We start from the raw sequence: 27,267 nt of genomic DNA on the forward strand, positions 1-27,267 counted from the left end.
GCCAGAAAAATGACAGTGGTTTAAGAAGATTAGGAGTAGATTCAGAGGCCAATGTATTTGAGGTTTTAAACTTTTTTCCCTAAATGTGAAATTCCAAACTGAAAAATATAAATAAAATGTATACCTTTATATTCAGATTCTAATTCAGTTAACACCAGACCACACTCTTGGTCAAAACCTCTCTCATGCTAATTTAAAGACTTCAATTAAGCTAACAAAAATGTTATTAATTTGTGAGGAAAATTAGAATCTGTGGGAAAATAACCCATTAAAAAAGAGGAAAGTATAAGATTCGCACAGGTAGCATGTGGACTGGGGCTTGTACACAGGACTCAAGAGTACTGAGGCAACATTGCTGTTGAAATGTATTGAATTTTCCATTCTTTACCTTATTTATCATTTGACATTTAACAGGGATTCATTTATAATTTTGGAAGGTAAGACATTTATTGTGGCACAGCATTAGTTTTCCAACATTTCAAAAACATACTTGCTTGGTCAGTTGGTAGCTCTAAATTGGACTGGTTTGAGTTGCTGTGGGTATGAGATTCTTATGTGCTCCTTAAGGCCCTGTAATGTAGAAAGTGGGTTCAAGTAATGGATGGGTGGATTACATTTACATTTACATTTACATCATTTAGCAGACGCTCTTATCCAGAGCGACTTACAACAGTGCTTAGTAGTCTACGACTGTTCTTCAGTCTTTAAGGCTTGGATTAAATCTACTGTCATTAAACAAGTTACCGCTGACCAAGTTGTACACAAAACCATGCTAGAAGAAAATAATAGTAAGTTGTTAGTACTAGGAGTTAGTACAGAATTTAGTGAGTAGATTAGTGGATTAATAAATTAAATAACATAGAGAGAAAAAAGTTTTAAGATCTGACATATTCGCCATAAAATGTTAATTACAAATGCTAAATAGCCATAAAGTCTTAATTGCCAGCGTCCCTCACTAATCCCCTATACTTTAAACCACCCATTTTAAACTTGATAGTAACCTTAACTGGTAATGTTTTTGTGAGAATCATATTTAGTGACAAAATATTTTTGTCAACATTTTTAGAAATAATATCAGATTATCTATTATGACATGGACAATTATCATTATTCTTTGGTTACAAAACTAAAAATAATGTCACGGTCAGGCTACAGTGGAACAAATCTAGGCCCAAAACAGCAACTTAAAGGAGAGAGGGATGGACAGACTAAGACAGCTGCATATAGATGGCCTCCCTCAAACATACTGAGTTATGAACTACATCTTTAGAGAAGGACTTATCAATTTAGTTGATTTTTCACTGTTATCAACCAGATTAATAAGATTTTGTGTTTTACAAAATGTACACTGTGTAGAGTACAGTTTAGAGAGGTAATGGTTAATCTGTATAATGCATGTGGAAGCCCTTATCTGAAATATTGTGCAGCTTTAGTGTTTATATTAGAAGAAAGGCAAAATAGAATGAGTGAGAGTCCAGAGAAGAGAAGCAAAATTTATTCCAGAGCTATGGGGAGATAAGATTGAAACATGTGGGTCATATCAGTTTAGGCAAAACAGAGGCTAGTAATGAGAAATCATAATCTCAAAACAAGAAAATCAGGATTTGATTGGAAGTTTACGGATAAATCTCACATAAAATAATGCAATGCTTTTTCACACAGGGCTGTAAAGAAATGGATCTGGCTATCACGTAGTATAGTTGAAAGCAACATCTTGTAGCATAACATTTTGGAATCCATTTTAATAAAAGTGGCTGTGTGTCTTTGTATCTAGATGTCCATTCGGTTGCTATGTCTCTGTCATTCCAACAGATGGCACAAAAATATTTGTAGTAATAAAATGCATTGCACTTATCATTTCAACAGATGGTACATCACAAACATTTGTAGTAATTCAGTTTATTACTACAAATGTTTATGATGCGCCATCTGTTGGGATGACAAGTGCAATGCATTTTATTACTACATGCATTACAAAATACATTGGTGCACTGCAAACATTAATGCTGAAACCTATTTTTATTACTTAGATTTCAACCTGTCTTAGATAGATAGATAGATAGATACTTTAGTAATCCCCAAGGGGAAATTCACATACTCCAGCAGCAGCATACTGATGAAAAACAATATTAAATTAAAGAGTGATAAAAATGCAGAGCAAATTAAAAAATGCAAGGTGGAGAGTGCGAGGCAGGTATAACAGGCAATAACATTGTATAATGTTAATGTTTACCCCCCCCGGGTGGAACTGAAGAGTCACATAGTGTGGGGGAGGAACGATCTCCTCAGTCTGTCAGTGGAGCAGGACATTGACAGCTGAAGCTGCTCCTCTGTCTGGAGATGACACTGTTCAGTGGATGTAGTGGATTCTTCATGATTGACAGGAGCCTGCTCAGTGCCCGTCGCTCTGCCACAGATGTCAAACTGTACAGCTCCGTGCCTACAATAGAGCCTGCCTTCCTCACCAGTTTGTCCAGGCGTGAGGCATCCCCCTTCTTTATGCTGCCTCCCCAGCACACCACCGCGTAGAGGAGGGCGCTCACCATAACCGTTTGATAGAACATCTGCAGCATCTTACTGCAGATGTTGAAAGACGCCAGCCTTCTAAGGAAGTATAGTCGGCTCTGTCCTGTCTTGCACAGAGCATCAGTATCGGCAGTCCAGTCCAGTTTATCATCCAGCTGCATTCCCAGGTATTTATAGGTCTGCACCCTCTGCACACAGTCACCTCTGATGATCATGGGGTCCAGGAGGGGCCTGGGCCTCCTAAAATCCACCACCAGCTCTTTTGTTTTGCTGGTGTTCAGTTGTAGGTGGTTTGAGTCGCACCATTTAACAAAGTCCTTGATTAGGTTCCTATACTCCTCCTCCTGCCCACTCCTGATGCAGCCCACAATAGCAGTGTCATCAGCGAACTTTTGCACGTGGCAGGACTCTGAGTTGTATTGGAAGCCCGATGTATATAGGCTGAACAGGACCGGAGAAAGCACCGTCCCCTGCGGCACTCCTGTGCTGCTGACCACAATGTCAGACCTGCAGTTCCTGAGACGCACATACTGAGGTCTGTCTGTAAGATAGTTCATGATCCATGCCACCAGGTATGTCTACTCCCATCTCTGTCAGCTTGTCCCTAAGGAGCAGAGGTTGGATGGTGTTGAAGGCGCTAGAGAAGTCCAGAAACATAATTCTTACTGCACCACTGCCTCTGTCCAAGTGGGAGAGGGATCAGTGTAGCATGTAGATGATGGCATCCTCCGCTCCCATCTTCTCCTGGTAGGCGAACTGCAGAGGGTCAAGGGCATGGCAGACCTGTGGCCTCAGGTGGTGAAGCAGCAGCCGCTCCATGGTCTTCTTCACATGTGACGTCAGGGCGACAGGCCCGAAGTCATTCAGCACACTAGGACGTGATACCTTTGGGACTGGGTTGATGCAAAATGTTTTCCAAAGCCTCGGGACTCTCCCCTGTTCCAGGCTCAGGTTGAAGATGCGCTGTAGAGGACTCCCTAGCGCCAACGCACAGGCCTTCAACAGCCGTGGCAATACTCCATCTGGACCCACTGCTTTGCTGGCACGAAGTCTCCTCAGCTCTCTGCTTACCTGGGCTGCTGTAATTGTGGGTGGGGGAAAACTCTCTCCTATGCTATCAGCAGAAGGATGGGTGGAGGATGCAGTACTCTGAGGTGAGAGTGAGAGTGGGTTAGGGTGGTGAAACCTGCTAAAAAAAGTTGTTCATCAGGTTTGCTTTCTCCACGTCTCTCTCGATGGTGGCACCCCGCTTCCAGCTGCAGCCAGTGATGATCTTCATCCCATACCACGCTTCCTTCATGCTGTTATTCTGCAACTTCTGCTCCAGTTTTCTCCTGTACTGCTCCTTCGCCGCCCTGAGCTGGACTCGGAGTTCCTTCTGCTCTGCTCATGCTGCTCACTGCCTTTAAAAGCCCTTTTCTTCTGGTTCAAAAGGTCCTTGATGTCACTTGTAATCCATGGCTTGTTGTTAGCATAGCAGCGCACTGTTCTTACTGGAACTACAATGTCCATACAGAAGTTGATGTAGTCAGTAGTGAAGTCAACAACCTCTTCAATGTTCTCACTATGTGACCCCTGCAGGATATTCCAGTCCGTAGTTCCAATGCAGTCTCTCAGAGCCTGCTCTGCCTCAGGGTACCACTTCCTGAATGAACGTGTGGTTGTAGGTAGCTCCCTCACTCTTGGTTTGTAGTGAGGCTGAAGCAGAACCAGGTTATGATCTGCTTTCCCAAGTGCAGGCAGCGGGGTGGCGCTGTATGCATCTTTAATGTTTGCATACAGTAGGTCAATAATCCTATTTCCCCGGGTGTTACAATCCACATACTGGGAGAAGGCAGGTAATGTTTTGTCCAGCGTCACATGGTTAAAATCTCCAGAGATTAGCACAAGCACCTCGGGGTGCAGTGTTTGTAGTTTAGCAACAGCGGAGGGGATGATGTCACCCGCTATCTCCATGTCTACACGAGGAGGGATGTAAACAATAACAACATTGACGTGTCCAAACTCTTTGGGCAAGTAATAGGGATGCAGACTTACGGCCAACAGTTCGATGTCCCTGCAGCAAGTGGAGATTTTGACGTTTACATGTCCAGTGTTGCACCACCTTGTGTTCACATAGAGAGTGAGTCCTCCTCCTTTCCGCTTCCCGCAGGTATTTGCCACGATACGGCCTTCTTACCTCGTCAGATAAATAGGGAACCACACCGGCATGGGCTTTTGTTCTCAGTGCTAGAAGTTGACTACCTGAATAGACGAGTCTTGGTGTTTAAAAACCCATGTCCAAGTAGTAAAAAGTGTCCAGGAAATGAGTCCACATAAAAGAAAGTGGTGGGAGCGATCAGAGAGAGAGAGGGAAAAAGGTAGAAAGATAAAGAGGATAAAGTCCTACACGGAGCTGCTGGAAAGGCTGCCACTCACAGTGGCACCTAACTAGACAAGTTACTTAGATTTCAACCTGTCTTAGATGGGTAGTGCAGGTAGTCCTTATATTAATAGGAAAAGATTATTTATGTTGGCTTGAATGCCCTGTTTTCCACAAAAATGTTCTTTAGTTCATCGATTCATTTTCAGTTTCCTGTTCAAGTATTATTTGAAGCTGTATCATTACAACAAAGCAATATATAATTAATTTTAAGCAAAACAATTGTTAATAATGAACTTAGTAAGGCTATATTGTTATGCATTGCTTAAGAATGAATACATATTTGCTTAAAGTTGCTTTGTCATGCCATGAATATGCAATAATCATCTCAGAAGCAAGACAAAGTGCACTTTGCTTTTACATTTATGAAAAAACATTTTTTCTTTCCATTCTAGTTTTGAATAACCATTGACATGGCTTTACAAGTAGTGCAAACATTTAACTGGACTTGCTCATTGAGGACTACTTACCGTTTATTTACATAGATGAGTCACCTTTTGTATTCTTTAGTTCCATGTTCATACTAATGTGAGTAAAACATTCATATAATGGTTTTACACTATACTGTATCAAGTGTTACAGTTGTGTACTTGGCAATGTTAAGCACATATTACACTATATTTATTATTATGGATAGTGTGATAGTAAAAGCTGTTTTCATTTTGGGGAAAATGTATTAGATGTTATTACTATTTGTTTTGTAAACAATAAGGAGTGCTCGTAATAAGACCCCAAACTCAGTGTAATTGCCAGGAAGCCCAGATATGTAGAAAAAGTAATGTATTAATACAGGTTAAATAATTATAAGAAAATTAAGAAAGTATACAATAATGCAAAATAATACATAAATCAGTCCCCCTCTTAAAATTTGCAGTGAGGCCGGTCCACTTCCCCACATAAATCCTCACTCCTGCTTCCCACTGTTTACTTCAAAGACTGCTTTGACATTTTTTCTACCCACCAATTGTATCTTTGCATTCCACGCTACAAGTGCAACTGATTTCTGGCCGAGAGTCCATTTTCAGACAGCAGCCCAGGAGCACATCCAGGGTCACTTCTTGTCTTCACTTCTGTGCCAAGAGCAAGCTTTAGGGTAAAAGTGCTAGCCAGATTACATCTCCATCCTGTGGTACCTATTATCTTGGCAAGTTTCTTTGGTACACATAATAAGGTCATAGTGTAATAGAAGGGCTGGACCACACAATATGTATAGTTCTACTATGTGAATGTTTGATAGTTTTCAAAAAAAGATTTGTCAGTTTTCTTTATGGAAAACATAAAATTGCATTTCACTCATATCTAATAAAACAGCAGTAGTTGCTTACGTTGGTAAAAAATAATCTGAGGCAAAAATCCAACTATAAATAATAAAAAAAGAATAGCTGATACACAGATATCAATCCTTCTTCTATAATGCCACAATAGCCATTTTGCAGATAGAGTATCCTAAATACTAATCTGTTGGAATACTCTATGTGGTGTAACTTTGATTTTAGATAGAAGGAAAGTGTTACATATAATGATATCATTCAGTCTAATTAAACATCTTAAATTTTAGGATAAATTTACTTTGAGGTATGTACTGTGTGTGTATTGTAAGGGGAGAACAGGCAGGATGGTTTCATACCCGAATGGGAGGCCATAGCAGAAGGACAGATAGATTTGCAGATGGGACAACAAAACAACTTTGTGTCCGACCAGTATCAAATAATGGATGGACCAGAAATAGCAATCAGGGGCAGTTCCATCCCCCATATACCAGGAGGCAGTGGTCCTCGCATGGGAACCCAGTCGGGACACCCAGAGGAGTGCTTGGGATATGGAGTCTGGAAAAGCAGCCCTGTCGGGTCCATGGTTAACGATAGAGGGTGCTGTTGTAGGGTGGGGAGGTTTCCATATTTTTTATATGGCTCAGAAGTGCTTCCAGGAAGACAAAGCGTGGGACTGGAAGCATTCCCAGATCCGGCTTAAAAGGGAGCCTGACTCTGACTCATCCATGTGTGGCATTTCCAAGAAAAGAGTAATGGGTAAAGACATGGTAATGGCTAAAGAAAATGATTACAACAGTGAATTAAAAATCAGTAATAGGACAACATACACAGCCTCTGTAGAAGCTCTTGTAAGAATATGTTGTGTTAAAATGGACTTTTAACTTCAATTAATTACTTCTACTGATGGGGATTCTCTCTGATATTCATAGGTAGGTCTGTTATACAAGACAAATGCAGTTACAACACAAAGTACTTCAGGTTTTTTTAAAATATTTTATCACATTTTTCCATTGGATTGTCTTTGGATTTTCCATGCTCTTTTCTGATTTTCAATAACAAATTTATTTTGCTTTGGACATGCAGATTTCACCACCACTGACTACATTTTCCATTACCCACAGCATGCTGCCTATGTGTTCAAAATTCATATTCAGGTTTATCATTATTTTAATGGATTTCACCCCTTTCAAATCGCTTTTATTTGAAGATGAGAGGCCCGTGTGTTAAACATGTTACTAATAATTTGTGTAATGTAAGAAAAGTTAAACTGTTTATGACTTTGTAAAACTGAGGGGATTTAAAGATTGCCCTCAAACTAAACTGGAAGCTAGTGAAATGTTTTAAAACTAGAGTTAGGTATTCATACTTTTTATTATCTGGTTACTATCTAGTGGTATGTTTTGAATTAGCTGTAGAGTAGTAAATGAATTGTTCATAAATCCTTACAAAATAAGCATTACTATAGTAAGTCTGCTTAAAACAAATGAATTAGCTGTAGTTTTGATTATGCATCATAAAAAACTGCCTTAACTTTGCAACTGTTACTTACTGTAGATGGTGAAAGCAGGTTTTGGAAAGCATAGAAATGTGACAACTAAGCTTTTAATCCATCTCGAATATAACACCTAATGTTTGAATGGATTGAACTAAATAAAAAGTCATGCCTTTTGAGTATTTCTTTCAGAATTGAAAGTATAATTACAGTAAAACCTCAGTTAACCATCAGGTTTTGGGACAAGGCCTTGAAAAATAAGAGAAAAGACGGATAACAGAACAGCTACTTTAAAAATAATATACAGCAGATTAGTTTAGTGAATAGTCGTATTTATTTACAAAATAAAACTATATTAACAAATATAAAATAGTATTAGCAAAATTTATTGACTCATATAATATTGTATCGACCAGCATAATAAGTAAATTTTCTATGTTTTACTTGGAGTCTTTATTCCGTAACAAATGGTGCTCTTTCTTATACAGTATTTTATTATTTGGGTTACAGAGCACATCTCCAAAACGATAAAAGGAAGCTTTCCTTACCAATCAGTTTATCTTCTGCCTCTTGCATTCTTTTTTTCTCTATACTGCAGACACTCCTGCTTATTTTCTCTTGACTCCCTACTGAAAACTTCCTTCGACCACACCTTCATTTCTCTCCTAAATTCTCCTGCCACTCATCTTATAAAAGGTGTGTCCATCCTTCCACTCAGTCTCATCACTTACAGCATTCATTCCACTCTTTCTGCTCTTTCCAAGTATTGCAGCAATACTTGGAAGCACTTTCGCTGTTTCATAAATGTTTAATAATTTCAATTTTTGTGACAATTCCAACACCTCAAGCATTCATTTATTGGCCATAACAATGTGTGGTGGATCAAAACAGGAAAGCTATGAAACACTGTTAAAACTAAAGGTACGTAACTGATAGTGTGATTTCAAAACACGGCATGACACGTGGTGCTGGGGAAGAACACTACACGCTAGCACAAGGGAGAGTTGTTCCAATGTACATAGCCTGCAGCTTACAACATAGCAGTAGTAGTAAAGTAATAGGTATGCACTGGCATGCTCAATGTATTTTTTGTTTTTTTGGCCCAGGCGATTAACGGAGATGGTTAATCAAGTGACTGATAAGTTAGGCACTGTTTACATCAGTCAAAACAGTTAGTTAATAATATATCCATTGACATATTATTTGATTTAAAATTTAAATATAAATACAGTTGGTTGTAAAGAGCTTGCAAATAAAGTGCCCAGTAGGATAAATAAATACTCAAATTTGTGTACTCTGTTATCAAAAATACGTAAATCTTTGCCTAGGTGTAGAAACTTAATGTGGCATTTCCTGCATTATAGAAGATTAGAATATAATTTACTGCACAGGTTTATGGGGTTGCTTTTCTGTGGCCTAGGATAAATGTTAATTAATTGAAAAACAATTGAATCAAACTACCTTTTTTAAAAAATAGGATAACATACCTTGGATAAAGTTATTATTTTCAGTCTTCAGAACAATTTTTGAAGACTGGCAATTTTTATTTCTTTTGCTTACAAACATGTTTTTAGTGGGTAGGTTATGGTGACGAATAATTGAGAAAATTAAAAATAGGGCAGTAGTAATGTAAGTGTAGTACTGTACATTGTTACTGTTTTGTTATTGTAAATATTCAATAAAGAGTTAAAATTTGCAATTTCAGTACATAAGAAAAGAACATCAGAGGTGTTGTTTTTCCCTCTTCAGATGGAATAGCCAATATAAAATACTATGTGCACAATGTAGTCAGATACTTTGTACCCAATACACTGTTAGTTTTGAAGAATGTTTTCTTACTATTTTGTTAAAAAAAAGAATGAAAATTCAGATGCTTAAATGTAGGTATAATACGTGTAGAAATGAGGTAGAGACTTTCATATGACCGTCTATATGTTTATCTGCCTTCTACATATCATATCTAATATATCTATTGGTTTTGTATTTTATTTTGACTGTTAAACATGCTTGTTCCCATATAATCTTTGAATGCTGACTTTACTGTACCAAGGAAATTTTGCTTTTGACAAAGTAATGAGCTTTTCTAAGAGCAAGAGAAATTACCTTGTTAAACATCTGCTGCTAGGATTAGTTAAATAAAGCTTAGTTTTTATTGCTTTCTGAAGAGGCTTTACTGTAAGACTCACTGCAAGTTTTTTCCTCTCTTTTTCACTCTTGAACGTACTACTGCAGTGAAAAGAAGGATAAATCTTTGTTAACTGGGAAACTATTAACTCTGAGGAAGTTAATCAGAGTCGGTGAAAAAGACCTTCCATTTACATGTGAATTAGCTTTGAGTATATAGTGAACTCCTTTATCTCGCTCATTCAAAAGGCTGGAAGCTTGGGGTTTAAATACTTCCTACTTTAATATTTTAGCAGCCAGGAATGCTGTGAATTAGAGCCATTACTCAAAGGCGCTGATGTATTTCACTTTTCCTCTGTTTAAAGTTAATATTACCCTTCTGCCTAGAGTTTTCAGCAAATACTATACTTAGAAGTTAATAGCTTGAAATAAATAACTGCCCAGCTCTGAAACAGTTATATTATTTTTCACAACAATAAACATCCCTTTAAAATTAAAACTTATTTAATAATGGCTACAACATAATGTCTTTCTCGGTGGGAATGCAATTTACTGAACAACTGTGACATTTTACATTTTCTAATCTATTATTTCTGTCTTGAGTATTTTTTTTTTGTTCTTTATTTCGCCTTATACAATTTCTTGTATTAGGAATTTGTTAGTTTTCGCATACCCCTTGGGGTCAGAGTGCAGGGTCAGCCATTGTACAGCGCCCCTGGAGCAATTACAGGTTAAGGGTCTTGCTCAAGGGCCCAGCAGAGTAGGATCTCTTTTGGCAGTGACGGGGATTCGAACCGGCAACCTTCGGGATACCAGCGCAGATCCTTAGCCTCAGAGCCACCACTCCGCCCTATATTTGTATTTGTAAAGGTTAGGGTAAATTAAAGTAGATGAAGGTTAGGGTCTCCTTGAAATCCTTTGAAATTTCACAAATCTAAAAAAGTACATAATGTTTTGTGTTTTTCATAGCATGTCATATCTTTACTCACTCACTTTTCATCTCTTTCTAGTGAAGGTCATACTGGTAAACTGAGCTTAGCTCATGAGATGAGACACTGGCTTGTTTTTATACACAAAATCAGATTTACTCCAAGGTCCTCCCAGATTGTTAAGCTCGTCACCCTATTGTGGAAAGTGAGCCTTGGAGCTATGCACAAGAACCAAATTTCAGTTGCTTGAACCATTATTCTCATTCTTTTGGTTTCTGCCCAGACCTTGTAGCTGTTGGTAAAAATTACTGACGGGTTGGGTTTAAGAGCGGAGTGGTGGTTCTGAGGCTAAGGATCTGTGCTGATATCCAGAAGGCTGCAGGTTCGAATCCCCGTCACTGCCAAAAAAAGAGATCCTACTCTGCTGGGCCCTTGAGCAAGACCCTTAACCTGTCCACGGGCGGTGTACAATGGCTGACCCTACGCTCTGACCCCAAGGGGTACGCGAAAACTAACAAATTCCTAATACAAGAAATTGTATAAGGCGAAATAAAGAATAAATTCACTGACATCACAAATGGCCTAATGCCACCAACAAAGTATCACTACACTTATCCAATGCTCCATTTCATGCAGCATCTTATCCCTCACTAGTATAGGGGAGCCATTCTTTTTCCAGGAGAATTCCTTCCACATGCAGGTTAGGATGCCCCTAGTGTGTGCTTGGTGTGTGTGTGTGTGTGTGTGCGCATGCCCTTTGTTGGGCTGGGGCCCTGTCCGAGGTTTGTTCTTGTCTTGCGCCCTGTGCTGGCTGGGATTGGCTCCAGCAGACCCCCTGTGTTAGGATATAGCGGGTTGAAAAATGACTGACTGACTGATTTCTTTAACTTCACATTATGGTACGCCAACATTTCATATAATTTAAGAAATACTGTATTTTATCTACTGTATAATCCAAGTGGTGATATTAGCACATTTCTGGATTGAGATATTTCTGAAATCTCATATTTCAACCTTTTATATAGAGTGATTATATTTGCCATTGTTTTTTTCACATATGATTAGGAATATTTTTGTTATTAACTTTTGTTAACATACTTTAATACCCCATATTTTCTTGTTCATCCCTGATGTAAAGTGTAATTCTGTGTCATTTGTTTATCCGAGAATATTTTTGTAGTCACTTTGTTTAAAGACACCTGACAATTAGTGTACTGTAGGTGTTGTACAGCATCTGGTTAAACAGCTACAAATAATGAAAGCATTCTTGCTATTTTCAACATTTTCATATCTGTATATACTATTAAGCAAGTTTAATTTATTGCCAAGTTTATTGCTAAGTTTAATGTATCCCCAATGATGAGCTTGTTTAAAAGGTGGTGTTAGTTATTTTTATCTCTTTTACAAATTTCAATATGTTGAACAGCAATATTGCCCAGTGTCTTAAGTCAGTATATACGCTGGTTAAGATATTACAGTCATTTTCTGGATATTCCATTTTATCACAGTACTGGTAGTAGTACGGTGTTGTACCATGTTAGCTATTATGGATGCAATGAGAAGTCAAGCAAAATGACACCTTTTATTGTCTAACTAAAAAGATTGCAGTATGCATCTTTCCTGAAGAAGGGGCCTGAGCTGCCTTGAAAGCTTGCATATTATAATCTATTTAGTTAGACAATAAAAGGTGCCATTTTGCTTGACTTTTCATCATTATGCTGGGTAAAACGGGATCTGGCTTACACCTTACCTGTCTTTTTGTCATCCTAAATTATTTACCAAAGTAGCCAAACTCATGGTTTGAACTATGGTAGGATGTAAACCTTCATTGATATATTTGATCTTTAGTTAGTTAATCATTGTAACATGGTTAATTTCTGATGTTTATTTTATGGTGTCTCTCCAATATGTATCTTGTGTTGTTAAGTTAAGGCTGGATGTTGGACTTTTTAATTGTAGTGTTTATATATACAATTAGAATAAGTTACACTGTATTTGGTTTTAAACAATTTGTGGTCAATTCATACATTCATTTACTGAAATAAATCTAAATTAAGGGTTGTGGGAATCAATCTTTGTAGCACTGGGTGCAAGACAGGACTCCTCTTTTATGAGCCATTTCATTGTAGACACACTCATGTGTGCATGCACACACACTTTCTCTCTCTCTCTCTCTCACACACTCTCACTCTTTCTCTCATACAAGTTATTTTTGGGTAAGCAGTTAACGTAGAAAAATTAGCATCTTGGCTTGTCACTTGCTGTTTTTTGTTGAAAGTCTGCTTCAGTGTTGATTTATTGTTAGATCTAAAGTGCAAAGTAAATTTTACTAGCGTGAATAAAACCTTTAACACTTAATTTTTATCATGAATTAAAGTGCACTTCCACTTTGACAATTTTGTTTTGCATCCATTATGTCTACACTGTTATGACTGTGTAACAGGAGTAATATTATAACTGGTTTTGAATATAATATTACACATATTTCAAGCAATTTGTAGTTTGTAGAGTTTCTACTGCTAGTGTTTTGCCTGCACTATAGTTGTTAATTAGGTGTACATAATTGCTAATAATGACTGTCTTATACTATATGTAAATACAGTAAGGCATTTCCAAAAATTTTGTCTGCTGATGCATAATAAAATCACTTCCAAAAGAATCAGACGCAGGTTTAAACTGCTATAATAACTGAATGTTTATATACAGAAAATATGAATTTGCCACATTCATTTTAAAGTTATAACTTAAACCAGAATAGTTTGCATACATGATTAAAGTTAGAGCCTTAATGCCTAGAATCTTTTGTTACAAACTGTTTCACATGTGTTAGTGAATTAAATTATGATATTCAAGGGTCTTTGGTATTGTTAGTTTTGGCACGGGTTTGAAGGTAATTCCCATTGCCTTGTATTATGTGCCTGAAGCAGTGATTTAAACTTTATACTTAAGAGAACAGGACTCTTCTATATTTCAATCAGATCTGGAAAGAATTTGGCAATTGGTAAAATAGTGTATCATAAACATCACATCTCAGATTTATTTACAATATGTAAACACTAATAGAATTTCTGTCCCTGTCAATGTGATGTAATAAGCATTTTGTATTGAACACCAGAGGCATTTCAAGGTAAGACTTCATCATTCCTGCCATTCGTTTTTTAATTGCTTACATCTTGGATATCTGTTAAAGTTTAATAGTAATGGTTGTTACTTTGTGCTAGTATGCTGCAATACAGCAATGTTTGCCTCTCTGTCCAGCTGGCTGCATTGTTCAGCACATGTTAAGCTTAGTTGCTGACAGTCACAGCAGGGATTGTACATTGGAATGATCCCACCAGAGACTGTCAAAATTGGCAGACTGCTATTCTTGTAACCACCAAGCCATACCAAGGTCATGCCAGTGAAATTTGGCATGGCCCCCATTAGAAACAATTCTTCAAAAATAGTTGAGTTTCTTGATAACACTTGAAAAATAAAGTAAAACTTGAATACATATTTTCATTTAACATTATCCTTTATTTGTATTTGTAATTTAAACTTTCTTTATTTTACAAAACTTAAAAAGTAATCATAAGAAAAAAAACATAAAATATAAATGAATCACATTGTTCTGTAGTAGTATTTTCAGAGTAGCCTTCAAAAATGCATTTTGATACTCAAATATTAAAGTGTTAGATAATGCATTTTGTAGACAGAAATGATTTTGCAATACAGATATATTGGCAAACAAATGACAAATATATCAATGCCACACCGACAATATTAAGATTTTTTCCCAGGCTCTGTGTTTTGCACCTATCAACTTGAGTCTAACCAGAGCACATGTGCAGTATAATATGGTTTTGTTTTATCCAACATCACAGTTGTACACTTGGAAATATAGCTCTTGCAGCAGAGTTTTAAACTGATTTTTTTTTCTTCAATGTAGAACTGGAAACGTTTCCAGCTGTGGTACATTACAGAGGGACATTTTATAGTTTTGTTATTTATTGCTCATTATTATTATAATTGTTTTAATTGCTTTACCCAAAAGATCTTACCAGATATGGATACATTGCAACTGTTTACAAAACATTTTTATAGTATAAGCATATTCAAATATTGTCATTTGCTCAGGGTCACGCTGTGAGGCAAACCTTTGCATTGACCATGCGGTCCTGTAGTTTAAATTCAGATGCTTAGTTTATCACTAAACCATACTACTATAATGCTTTTAATTTGAACTGGTAAAATAAGGTGCTTATCAGGTCTGCTATGCAATTCATGGAAAATATTTTTGTCCCATGAGTCATTTTCTCTTGCTTTGCAGTATTCATTAGTAGAACAGAGCATGCCAGGAGATGCTACAAGATCGATGCACATGACATCATGAAAAAACAGTTTTACTGATTTGTTTTTTTGTGATCAAGTTTTTAATCAGTTAAAAACAAAACAACAGGAGATATCAGATATTATCAACTATAAGATAGAAATAAACCTAACCCACTCCGTCCCAGCCTCAGTCTAGGGGTAAATATTTAGGGAAAATTTAGTCACGAGTTTTACTGATAGATGATCCTTATAATTAAGTTTATATCATGAATTGGAAGCCTTGGTACTCAGAAAATCAGTTATTGTAAATATGTGTAAATAATATTAAGTTTACATTTTTATTCTAACATTTTAAAAGCTAACCAGTTTTTGCTTCTGGTTTTGAATGGAATGTATTCTGTGCATTTGTCATGAAAAAAATGTCTATTTTAATCACAACAACCATATTTATTTATATAGCACATTTTCATACAAATAATGTAGCTCAAAGTACTTTACAGGATGAAGAAAGAGAAAAAAGACAAAATATAAAAATAAAATTAGGCAATTCAAATTAACATAGACTAAAGGAAAGGTCCGATGTCCAGAGAAGACAGAAAAAAACACAAAAAAAACTCTAGACAGCTGGAGAAAAAAACAAAACAAAATCTGCAGTGGTTCCAGGCAATGAGACCGCCCAGCCCCCTGTAGGCATTCTGCAAACATAATTGTTATCAATCAGTAATACATGATCTCAATCTCAATACACAAACACTGTTTATAATTTACAATTTTGTATACTAGGGGGCTCTGCCCCCTGCTTGCTTTGCTCGCCAACCCCCGTTTTTGGTTAATCGGATATACAATTTTAAAAGGTTGTTTTTTTCTTTGGAATTGTTTCAATTTCATTATTTGCACTTTTACTTTAAAGCTTCAGTAAAAACAATATTTGGAATTGCCTTTTCTTCAAGATTGCATTGAATTTTGATTCCGTTTTTGGAGATACATTGTGACAATGTAACGTATAACTGCCCGTGAGTGAATATCGTTTCTTTTTCTCTAATAAATAATCCAACTTTTTCTAGTGTTTGTCCCTGTGATTTGCTAATTGGCATAGCAAAAGCTATTCTCACAGGAAACTGTAAACATTTTAATACGAATGGCATATCACGATCTCCTTTGGTGTCAAATGTTATTCGCGGAATATATACTACATTACCTTTCTTGTCACCTGTTTAAATTTGCATTGCTTCTCCGTGATCATAAATTTACACCTGACCGAATTGTGTTTTCTTCGAAATTATACTTGTCATTGCTTTAACTGTTGCGGGACCACAGATTCTCATAGCGTATGGTCCATTAGTGTGTAAATCTACGTTTTGATCGTTGAGTGATGCGAATGTGAAAAGATTATTGTAGACTCCTATATTTTGCCTGTAGTGTTTGTGGATTCTGGGGTGGGCTGATGCCCTGCCTGGGGTTTGTTCCTGACTTGCGCCCTGTGCTGGCTGGGATTGGCTTCAGCAGACCCCCGTGACCCTGTTTTCGGATATAACGGGTTGGGAAATGACTGACCGACTGTTTGTGGATTTCACTTTCCCCATACATCAGATCTTTTAATTCACTTGGATACGCCTCCTCATTGTGTAGAAACACTACTTTTCCCTGATGGCAAAACGAATTAGACAATCTACAAGTCTCTGACTTAAACTTCAAAGCCTTACAATATTTGCATACTTCTGACATATCACCTATGTCCATATATTCGATTTCTATTCGCCTTTCCGTTATTTCACCAAGTAATAATTTCTCTTTTTTAGCGCTAATGCGATCTTTAAAGTATATCTAAAAAGTATATATTTTTTCTTATACTTTCGAATTTTTGTGCTTTTATATGTATTCTGTAACTTGCTCTACATGTATATTGTGCCTACGTTTTGTTGTGTCTGCTGAATTCCACTGTTTTCATTATCTCTAATCTCTGCATGTGTTTCGCCCCCTCGTTTTTGAACCTCTTTATGACGTTTTACTTTGTTTTCTACTCTTTGCCTTATATTTATGACCACGCTTTGTCCTGCTATTTTTTCAATTATACCTGGTCCGTGATGATTATTTTCCCTTTTTTTGAGTAATAATTTCCTTTTGTTTGTGCTAATGCGATCTTTACTATCTTTTTTTGATACTGTAGCGACCTCCGCGTCCGGCTCGAAAAGAGAAGAGGTAAAAAAAAAAAAAAAAAACGGACAGAATTAGTCTCACAAAAGTTTTACTTGAACAATCAAGAAAAAGAACGTCAACTTCGTAACCCCAAACACAACCTTTTAGCACCCTCTCCAACCCCTTCTCCCATTCCTGGTTCCCCCCCTTTACTGCAATACCCTGCTGTCAGTCATCCGTGCTGTCTCCACCCTCCCTCAATCAGACCTAACAGTCACTCAAAAAAAAAAAAGGCTTCAACCTGGCTGGAATGCTACAATACTTTTGAATTCTACTGCTTTTATATTTTTTACCTTTCTCTGCATGTGCATCACACCGTCGTTTTTTTTGAGCCTTTCGAATTCCACTGCTTTCATAATCTGTTACCTGCATTTTTTTTTCTCTCTAATGCTTTTGGGTCTTTTTTCTCTACGCTGCTCTTTCTTCTTTGCTTAGTTGTTGACGTTTCATCTAGAACGTGTTGTCCTTATACGCTTTATATAAGCTGAGGGCACAGGATCTTTGTCTGCTACATGCCTTTACACGACTGAGTGTTTTGCTGCCCGCGGTCTTATTTGATATTGGTTGTAAGTAGGGTGTGTCTTGCAAGAATCTCATGTTCCACGTCCCCACGAGATGATCCTGGGACAATCTCTTGGCACCAAGTCTCATGTTTACGGTCCACGAGACAAAAGAGATTGGCCACGGAGCGTCTCGCGGGTCTTTTAAGTCTCTTCTGAGAAAATCACATCTCTTCTCCCTGGTTTTCCTTTCCAAGTTTTTTTTTTAGAGAGACATCTCACTCAGATTATTTCTAGTGTGCACTGTGCCATGGAAATAATAGTGTTGTGCAGCTGTGTTTGAACCTGAGAAGCACAAGCTCCGTAGGTGATTGAGACCTGTCCGAGGAGGGTAGGACTACCTGGAGAAGCTGGCATAAAAGCAACTCCGTGATTGCAGTGTTGCAGACACAGCCCTTCAGATGCATCTCCTTGCTGTGTGATTGCCAGTGATTCTCACAGGATCGGTGGATAGTTGGCATACGAATTGCCTCTGAGGCAGGGAGGGGTGAGCAAAGGAATGAAGAAGGTGGGAGATTCCCCCAAAGTTCTCACTATGTGCCCTGTCTACGAATGCTGATCATGTACATGTATGACATAGAATGTATATTTGGTTACAAATAGTGTGCCACCACAGAAAAAAGGTTGGGAAATAATGTACTATTCAGTAGCAACAGAATTAAACAAACCACAAAGAAAGAAAGAAAAGATGCTATACATGTCAGCTTGGAGATGTTCATGATTTTTACAAATGTGTTTAAGTGTGGCTACATATGACTGGAATGTTGATATCTTTTTTTTTTTATTTTAAAGAACATTTTATTTAAATGATTAGGGTTGCATCTAACATTATATTGCTATTTGATTAGTTGGATGATTATTTTGGTTAATCGTTTAACAAGGGTTTTAAAGAAATGCAACTTTTGTGTAAAAGTACTAGCTGCTTTTACAGAATTCCTTTACAAAATGCTCTCCTTCATAAAGATAGTACACATACTACACTGCTTTAAAATTTGCCAAAAAGTGCATAGCAACAAAACATTTTCAAGGTTGTTGTCAATGTCAAGGTGTAAAAAGTATTGCTGAGAATCAGCAAAAATTGTCTAAAGTATTTTGGTTTATTGTATTTGCTGTGTGGCTGCATTGCTTTACAGTAGAAATACTGGTCATCGTTATCATCAGCAGAAATACTATGCAAATGAAATCGTGCATATTGTTGATAACTTGGGTTCTGTACTGTCAGAGAAGGATGTTCAGTTGCCAGAATGAACAGAAGAAAGTGACATTAGGAGTGCTGCTGGCTAAACCCCAAGTGTGAGTGTGAGATGGATAACCATTACTCCTATGTTTTTTTCTTTTTAGTCATTTCCACATCATGGTTGAGCTCTCATTCATAGTGACTGCATTTTTTACTAATCTTGCAATATATGAACTTCTTACCAGATGGGTCATTCCATGCCAAGTCAACCAATTTTCCAGAAATCTCACACACTTCAGTCTCAAAAAATACTGAAAACATAACAGGTGCACCCATGTTATCCAGGAGACATCCTGTAAAATTATTTTGATGTAAGATCAATACTTTCCAAGATACAGCAAATTTTGTGAGGGGAGAGGGGTGTCAAATTGGGCACGGCTTTATTTTTGCATCACTTTCACAAGTCTATATCTCAAGAACTAAACCACCTAGCAGGCTCAAATTTTTCATACTGGTGTAGTATGTAATGAAATTAAAATGTTTCGTCCAGATGACACCACTTGGTAAGAGCAGGCCTTCAAAAATGGGGGAAAAAAAATATTTTGCATATTTGACTTTGCCATGTTTAGGCTTTCTGAAAGTCCATACTTGTAAGTCATATAGCCTGCTGAATTTTTTCCATATTTAGATACATAAACAGGGTGTTTCAAAAGGTTATAAACAAACACAAATATTGCCTAAAGGTGGCCAATGGAAAGACTGTGCAGAATAGTTTGGATGCATGAAACACATCAGGATGTCTGATTCCACTTCACTCTTGTCACGAATCACACCAGTTGAACATTTTTCATCATACTTGCACCCAAGATGGCCTCCAATAGGACACTGATTGAATGTGAGGGATGCGTCTGATCCATCAGGAGTGTGATTATGAGAGAGCAGGATCTCAACCGCTTCCTTAGTGGTGAATATTCTGACAGTCAATCTACTGTCTTCACCAGACAATCTGCTGACTTCTATAGGGATGTAACAGTGGTATTCTCGAGAACCAGGTGCTCTTTTGGCCATGTGGAATCGCATTCTGTGTTCAGCAACATGATAGGACATATTTGTTTGATATGAAAAAAAGTTTGACGTTTTTGATAACTTACTGATTGAAAACTCAATTCTTCTTCTTCTTTCGGCTGCTCCTTTTAGGGGTTGCTACAGCGGATCATTTTCTTCCATATCGTCCTGTCTTCTGCATCTTGCTGTGTTACACCCAGCACCTGCATGTCCTCTCTCACCACATCCATAAACCTTCTCTTAGGCTTTCCTCTTTTCATCTTGCCTGGAAAAACTCAATGATTACATTATTGACACATATTGCATTCAGCCTATGTTTAGAATGGAAAATAAACATGAAAGATTTGCATAGGAAAAGTAAGTTTTATGTTTTGGGAAAGAATGGTCAATGTACAGTAGAATCAATGTAAAATATTTAAAAAATTATCTGCACATTCCCACGTGCCGTTAGAGTACTCTGAAAATGAAATCCAAAATGAATTTTGGGATTTGAGAAGTCTGCTGTTCAAACCCTGATACAATCACTTTTCTGTTTATTGTTTTTTTTCAGAGGAAAGCCAAGCAAAATGACACCTTTTATTGGATAACTAAAAAGATTTACAATATGCAAGCTTTCGAGGCAACTCGGGCCTCTTCTTCAGGCAAGATGTAATCAGAAAACCTACTGTATATAGTTATCTGAATAACTAGCAGGAGTGCCCGATGTGCCCGGGAATCTATAACTGGTGAATTTCCCAAATGAAAGAAATAGAACATAGAAATAGAACAAACAGTTTTCTGATTCACATTTTATTGTAAGTTTGTCCACTTTGGATTGTGTCTGCTGTGGCGTTTGAGATGCCCTTGAAATAGACTTTTCTCTGCTGTTCTAAATCCACTGAACATATTACACCGATTCTCTCTCAGCCTCACTGGCTCCCTGTTAACTACAGAATACAATACAAAATACTGCTCTTAACATTTAAAGCTCTCCACAACTTCACTGATCTCCTACAGACTGACACCCCTCTCGCTCACTCAGAACCTCATCTGCAGCTCTACTTTCTGTACCACATGTCAGACTCTGTTCTATGGGAGCTCGAGCGTCTCTTATAGTACTCCTGAACTTGGGAATTCTCTTCTGGCTCATATACGTTTGCTCGATTCAATAATACATTTTAAAACTGCCCTCTAAACTTTTGTTTTCAAACTGGCGTACCAATTGTGAATTTTGCATTGTTACTGGCAGTTATCTTTGTTTCTTTGCTAATTATTGATGTTTGGTTTATCATTCTCTTGTTTTAATTTTACTAATGTTGTTTAATTTTATTGTAAGGTGACCTTGAGTGCTAAGATTATAAATTGGGATTTTCTAATGGCGAAATATAACCAAAAGAATTGTTCAGCCTCACCTATGAAATGTAATCCCCCGGGATCTGGTTTGGAGCGTACAGCTGTTTGTACAATCCCAAGCAGCACATGCGTGAGGCATCTTTATCCATTACTTCACTCCACAGCAGTGCCACTCGCAATGTGGCGCCGACGTTGATGTAAGATGGTGCTGGTCATGCGGCGTTTAGTAATTATATGTCTATGGTCGGCCTTCTCATACTTGGACACTTCCGCCATCTCTTGGCAATTTAAAGAAACATAGCGACTGGGAGCCCGATCGAATCGGGCTACAAATTCTACATTTGTGAAATCCATAGTTTCTCTGCAAAGAATTATTTGTTTTTTTTAAGTCCTTGAAATCATGGCACTGATTTGTGCTTAAAATAGACCTTTTCAGCTGATGTAATGAAGAGCTTCCTGTTTAAACGGGGCAGAGAGACGTGAACTCAGTTCTTCGATGCACCTGTTTTGATTTTTTCCGGCAAACAAATTTTCAAAACAAACCATATTTTACGACTCTAATCAGAGTCGGAGTAATAATTATGTTGGTGTGGTCATTTTACATCTCAGATCGGCTAAAATTTAAACAATGACCGTTGTTAATACCCAGCCTTCATTACTCAGTTTGCCAATAGATGTCAGAAAGATGGATGCCAAAACCGAACTGCCCAAAGATAGATTTTGACGTTCCAAGCAAATGGCGATATGTTCAAACTTACTTACGGTTCTGGAGCTGTCGAAGGGTTTAAGTCAGTCGATGATGTTAGTCCTGGAAAGTACACCCCACCAAACCAACGTTCCAAAAAACCAGCCGAACTTACTGTTATCTGCTTGAACCAACACTGACTTACTACTGTATATTCGGCCGTCCAGCGGCGTCACTGTAGCATTCGAAAATTCTTATCCAATCATGCAATACTGCGTCCGCGTTTGCCATGTTATGTTCTAACTACAGAGGCAGAGTCCCATTGCATGGTTCTAACTTGTATTGAGTCGAGGTATTGACGCGAACACCATACATACGGGGTATTGACGTGAACACCATACATCGTCATACATACGGGGTATTGACGCGAACACCATACATACGATACTATCAAATTATATATAAGGAAGAAGAAAAAAAAAATCAAAAGCCTGTGTTGATTACAAATATGTGTTTCTGAGGCCTAAACATACTGTAGCTAAGCAAAAAAACACAAATTAAATTTCATCTGGATCAAATGCTTTAATTTTGTCACATACTATACCAGTTAATGTACAAGAGTGCAAAGTCTGAGCCTGCTCGATGGTTTAGTTTTTGAGCTATGGACTTGTGAAATTTGATGAATTTGATAAAATTGATACCACTCTCCCCTTAGTGAACTGGCTGTATCTTGGAAAGTATTGATCTTACATGAAAACAAATTTTACAGGGTGTCTCCTGACAAACATTGGGTACACCTGGTAATTTTCCCCAAATTTTGTTGAGTCCAAAGTGCATGTACCATTGATTGATTTGACATGGAATGACCCAGATGCGAAGCTGTAGGAATTCCATACTTCTGACCTGTGATTAACATTACTGTTAAGTCAGTCAAGTGACATACATAATAAGTAATGGGCTTAAGTTTGATGTCTGTTAGACATGGAGAATACCCCTGTAAGTAACCATAGATGTGGGATTTTTATTGGAGCATAAGGATTCATTTGATCATTATGGACTACCTGATTTAATGTATCTTAACATGTGCACATAAAAAATGTATTCACTGACATTTCTTCTCCATTAACTGTAGTAATAAATACTGCTTAAAATCAAAGCAGTGCTGCTGTTCCTGTGTGGTTTCCCATTCTTTTTTAGATTCACATCCCTGACTTGGCTTTATCAAATACTGTACACTGAAATTAACCGCATATCATTTATAAATTTAAGGCATCTGATTGTAATCAGCCGGTAACAATATAATGGTCCACAGAATGGCCAAACTATTCCAAATACCATAGCTGATTTTGCTTTGTTACTTTCAGTACACCAGTCAGAGTATTTTAACCCTCTGTATCTGAGTGTGGAGTCACAGCTGTACAGCAGCTGATTGGAAAGCTCTATGGCATATTGTTTCGAGAGCACAGAGGATTATTGGGATACAACATCTATCCCTGGAGAATATTTATAGCACACTCTGCCTCAGCCATGCCCGCACTGTCTATTTGAACTTCTCCATTTGGCAAGCGCTTCAGAGCCTGTCCTGTAGGGATCTCGAGGTTCACAAACAATTTTATCCCAAGAGCCATAAGTGCACTCAATCAGTCCATCAAGTGTTCCTGGTAGAACTGTTTGTACTTATAAGTACACTTACCTCACTGTAAACTTGCACTACAGTTGTAATATTGCAAAACCTGAGCCACTTTATGAACCATGTGTACTATCTGCACTGTATGTACATGTACTGTATATTGTACTTACGCTTTTATATTGTATATTTTTCATTGCTTTTTATTGTATTATTATTATTTTATCATTTTATAGGAAAATAAGTTTATGGAAGATTTACATTTTGAATCTCATTGTACCATACAATAACAATAAAGGAATTCAGTTCAGTACAAGAGAGGACATATTTAAAGATGATGACGACTGGCTTCTATGTCGATTTAAATTTCCAAGAGCAATCTTCTTGGAGCTCTTGATACTGCTTTCAAGATGAAGTGCATTAAAGTATGTATATTACATTATACTGATACATTTTTAACTTTATTTAAATAAATTATACTGTTAATAATTAAACATGGGCACGGTGGTGTAACAGTAGCGATGAACTGGTGCCTTGTCCAGGGATTGTTCCTGCCTCACGCTGTATGCATGCTGGGACTGACGTGACCCTGGATGGATAGATGGATGGAATAATTAAACATGTACTACAAAGATATTTCAATGTTTCCTAAAAGTTTTGAAGAATCGGCGTTCTAAGCTCACAGATGGTTTGATATTTATTTCAGAGTTTATTGTGTGGCGATTGATTACATGGAGAAAGAAAAGGAAGGACAGGAATTGGGAGTTGGTACCGCTCCAGTAAATTATTTCATTGAGGGTTGCGCACGTCTCAGCAGGCATGTTGCGGGAGGCAGGAACAATCTCTGGACGGAGCGACAGCTCATCGCTACCACTGCTCCACTGTTCCCCCATATTTAATACATGCTGTAACTCATTTCATCATGAAAATGATATCAAGTATACATCTTAATATTTAAATTGTTCACAGAGCTGTAGTATCATGAATGTAATGTATTCTGTGTCCTGTCGGCGTAGGAGAAAGCCCATTTAAGGAGCACGTAGTGATTCACACACACAGAGCACATAGAAGAATACACAGAAAACGTAACATTTAACATACTACTTCAGGTACAATGGGATCCGAGAAACTAAATATTGAGTAAATTAAACATTGATTTTAAGATTAAGTTTATTACGTTATACTTTAATGTTAAAATAAACTACGAGATTAAAGTGGACATTTCAACCTTTTATTTATGTATTTTTTTTTAACTGTGTCCTTGTTTTTTTTCTTTTCTCTATACCCTAATATGCTTCTGTATGACACTCAGATGGTGGGTACGACTCTTCTTTCCATGGCGACTTTGATATTTGACCACTTCTATTTTGGGCACTATGTGACTTTCTGAACGTGAACTTCCGAGTTTCTCTGCCAATCTGTATCAACTTCCTTTTGTTGTTTATACTACTGCTTAAGCCAACACATAGTATGTTTTTCCTTGCCTCCACTTCACATTTGCTGAAATTCTGTTTTTCATATGCTTTTGCCATTGTCTTTTAACCAAACACTGAATGGAAGGTGATATTTATATTGATTTGCATATTAAAATCTGAAAAATTATGGTTGGTGTGGGACGGCAGGCACGTGCGTTACTTTTCACGCTGACCGGGATTTATGGAGCTGAAGTGTGTGAAGTTGGCTTACGCATGGTTTTGTGCATACGCACATTTCCATTTTTGTACGTATGCCATGTTTTAGTATGAATTCTATGCACAGATTTATGCATGAGACCCCTGGTGTTTCTGCTGTCTGTCTGTTGTGTTTTTCTCAACCTAATGATCGATTGTTTTTACTTACATGGATCTTTGGACCTCATATTTAGAGTTCATTGTGATAGCCTCCAAATGTAAATTCCACACTTGGAATCAATTCCAGACCTTTTATCTGCTTAACAGTTAATGAAATAATGAGGGATCTGCACCCACCTGGCCGTGGAACAGCTTGTCAATCAAATGTCCATATTCTTTTAAGCCTCTGGAAATGGGGGGGAGGGGGGGTTTTCTATGGAGATAAATGCCTGTCATTCCTAAATGGCTCATACGATAGTTTTGGTAAACCCCTTAAATTACACCGGAAAGTCTGCTCTTCAACCATATAATGATTACTTTATTTCAAATCCACTGTGGTGAATGTACAGAGCCAAGATTATGAAAATTGTGTCACTGTCCAAATACTTATGGACCTGACTGTAGTAAATGTCACCTCAGTTGAGAGATTTTTCCTATGCTTTAAAGCATTACTTTCAGAGCCACATTAATGTCTAGCCAATGTTAAAGTTTTCAGGCACTAAATACATTTTACTTTGAAATGAGTGTACGGAGAAACACATTTTAACACCATTTGTAGACCAATACTTGGATTTGTGTGAGGATGACACTTGTTCAAATATTAAGTTTGCTACATATCCAGTCAGCTGGGATAGTCATTGGCTCCTACTACCTCTAAACTGGATAACCCAGGTAGAAATTGATTGGAGGGTCGTACGGAAAACTGTAGCCATGTTCATAACAGTCACAAGATGAATGCAAAGTCTATGTCTCTTTATTGTGGCTATGTATGTTACTTTATTAAACAGCTAATAATCTTGCCATCATTTCATATTAGTCAAATGCATGAAACTAACTGCACGTTAATACGATTAATTATTTGGTCATATTATGCACTTGTAGCATGTAAGAGTTGTGTATTTTTACTCACCAGCATATTCCATGATGTGATATCAATAGTGAAAGGCTTTTTTGGCTGAAAAATGCTGCAGGATTTTGAAATAGTTGGTTTGATTCCTGAAATCTTGGCTGAAATTCAAGCCCTGACATAAGGCAACAAATCAAAACAAAATTAATTGGCAACTATTTTTTATCATCGATTACGAACACTGAAGTTCATTAAACAATTAACAATTTTTTAAATGTTTATTGATTTTATAAAATTACGATTGAAAATGAGTATCTAATATCACATTTTTGTGCATGTGTGCTATTTGTGTTATTAATTTCTAATCATAACACAGTAGTATTAGTAGGCTTCTTGCATGCTATTAGTGCTATATTCAGAGTGAACATTAATTATGACAGAGTAGTTGTTTAACAAACATGTTTCAGTGTTAAGTCCAAAATAAGTTATTATATTTTTAAGTAACTCATTGATCTTTTTTAGCTCTATAGATTTCCAACTTTACAGCCTTTTGTTTTACTCATTTGAGGTATACACTGTAGTTAGTGACCGCTGTGGTGGTCTTTTAAACATTGAACTTAATTGTTCTGTTTTGCTCAATTGCTGTTTTTGTTAAACTTATCAGTCAGTTTATACGAAAACCTCCTTTTTGTTTTTCAGTATTTCCTGATTTAAGATTTTTTTTTCTTGCAGAAGAGATTCTAGATTTCTTACGTTTTCCTACATGCACATGGCTTATTAGTAGTATTTAAGTCTGAGAATTTTTAAGTCTTTTCCAAGACCCTTGTCTTTCACTTTTGTCAGTACTTCATGATTCATTTTAGTATTGTTCCGT

General features: G+C 37.2%; 2 protein-coding genes across 7 annotated transcripts in view; one reads left to right on the forward strand and one right to left on the reverse strand.

Moving 5' to 3' along the window:
• The window catches only part of LOC114657372 (LIM/homeobox protein Lhx2), a 412,444-nt gene extending 390,868 nt beyond the window's left edge, over positions 1 to 21,576 (reverse strand). Inside the window, exon 1 of the mRNA XM_051931945.1 lies at positions 21,465 to 21,576. The gene's annotated coding sequence lies outside the window, so the exon portion shown is untranslated. The remainder of the gene's footprint in view (positions 1 to 21,464) is intronic.
• The window catches only part of dennd1a (DENN/MADD domain containing 1A), a 1,314,459-nt gene that overhangs the window by 226,173 nt on the left and 1,061,019 nt on the right, over positions 1 to 27,267 (forward strand). The window lies entirely within an intron of this gene.

The sequence above is a fragment of the Erpetoichthys calabaricus genome, chromosome 9 (genome assembly GCF_900747795.2).
Source record: "Erpetoichthys calabaricus chromosome 9, fErpCal1.3, whole genome shotgun sequence".
NCBI lineage: Eukaryota > Metazoa > Chordata > Cladistia > Polypteriformes > Polypteridae > Erpetoichthys > Erpetoichthys calabaricus.